This window comes from Podarcis vaucheri (assembly GCF_965113315.1).
Source record: "Podarcis vaucheri genome assembly, chromosome: 6".
NCBI lineage: Eukaryota > Metazoa > Chordata > Lepidosauria > Squamata > Lacertidae > Podarcis > Podarcis vaucheri.
Window position 1 is genome coordinate 22,232,894 of NC_138764.1, and position 1,697 is coordinate 22,234,590.

The 1,697-nt window shown below is 41.1% G+C and overlaps 1 long non-coding RNA gene across 1 annotated transcript; it reads right to left on the reverse strand.

Moving 5' to 3' along the window:
* Positions 1-602: 602 nt before the first annotated feature.
* On the reverse strand, positions 603-1,697 carry LOC309533912. Its single transcript, XR_014220524.1, has 2 exons — positions 1,475-1,697; positions 603-736 (listed from the first exon to the last, which is right to left on the reverse strand). It is a non-coding gene; the product is annotated as an uncharacterized lncRNA (long non-coding RNA).

Here is a 1,697-nt window from a genome sequence, read left to right on the forward strand (position 1 = left end):
TTAATGTTGTTTTTTAATCTTGTTTTTAAATTGTAGTCATTCAACTTGTTTTTATTATTGGTTGTTAGCCGCCCTGAGCCCAGCCTTGGCTGGGGAGGGTGGGGTATAAATAAAAAAAAATATTATTATTATTATAGACAACTTGTCCTTCCCCTGCTTATTGAAAAGATCAACCTAAATCCCTATAGGCTGTGCCCCCAAATAGTTCTTTCTAAACTTGGAAGGCAATGGTATAGCCGTCATGAAAGAAAGCAAAACAACAGCCTCTCAAAGGGAAGTTGAATAAATGCCTTCAGCGGGACAATTGCAGGTTGCGGATTCTGGAGCACTTCCTCCATGTGTAGGCTATTCACATTTTCCTATCTGCCTGAATTGAACCATTCTTTAACATAAGTAGTAGTCTTCTTTCCATTATCAACCCCCTCCCCTTGTTGGTTGGGAAAGCAGATGCATATTGTGTTCTTGAATCTGCATCTGGATAGATAAAAACAATAGCATTGACATCAAGCCCACCAGCCTCCCAGGCTGTCCAAGCAATCTTTGTGTTGCACAAAGTTAGCCTCTTGCAGTTGCCAGGTTTTCACACCCTGAATTATGAATGCTCTCCTCTGAATATGGTTTATTTTCTGGGATATGGTACCCTGGGACATTATGCAAGCTCTTTTCCAGCTTTTCCATGGACCAAAGCCAGGGTTTAGCATACACAAGGCAGTGTGAGCCAGGCCATTTCTTCCTGCTGAAGAAAAAGAAGGGGAAAGAAAGTCCTTAATATATTCAAAGATGTTTGCAAGTGCTTTGCAATCTTTTTTTTAAAAAAAAAATTATTTGATTTTACAAGTCTGAAATGATAATATTTGTAGATTCCTCCAAATCTCTGGACTTCCCACCTTCCCCTCCATGGGTCCTATTGTTAACCTTTTCAATTGCATATTATTCAATAGTCCATTTTTTTAATATCACTCCATTATCTCTATAGTACTTGCTACATTGCAAGTGTTATTGCAATCCTGCTAATGTTTTCATCTGCAAGATAAACTATATATCCCCCCCCTCCATTCTTTGCTAAAGTTTTGGTCTTCTTGGTTCCTGGGCTTTCTGGTCAATTTTTTTCTTTGCAATCTCAAGTGCGTAAATTAATAGAATTATATTAAAGACATCTGTGGTTTTGCCTTTACCTTTATGTAATACAACCTGGTTATGGCAATTGCTTTTTCTTATAGTACTTTGCCTGTTCCACCTATTATGATGGAATTATGATGGCAATGCCTCTCTAAGCACCCACCTGGTGCCACTCCACTCCTTCCCTCAAACCATAACTCCATGCCACCTCTTCCACTAAAGCCTTTGCCTTAACCTCGTTTCAAACCCAAACTTTAATTCGTACCCTTTCTACCCTTTCCATTTACCCCCAGCTGGTCTCCACCTGTCAAAATTTAGATTGTAAGCTCCCTGGAGACAACAAGTCTCTAGAGACCGGTTGTTTAGAAGCTCCAGACTGGAGTGGTCTTCTGCTTTTGGAAGAACCTCCTCTGGTGGACGGACAGGACTGGCAGCTTCAGACAGGACCTGTCTGGCTTGCAGTTAGCAGGACTGTCTGTGGTGGAGCAGATCCTCATGCTGTTGGTGCCAAAGTTATTTCTCCCTACTTTTTGGTTTCCGACTGTTTGCCTTCCCTCTTCTCCTTTCCCTCACTAGGG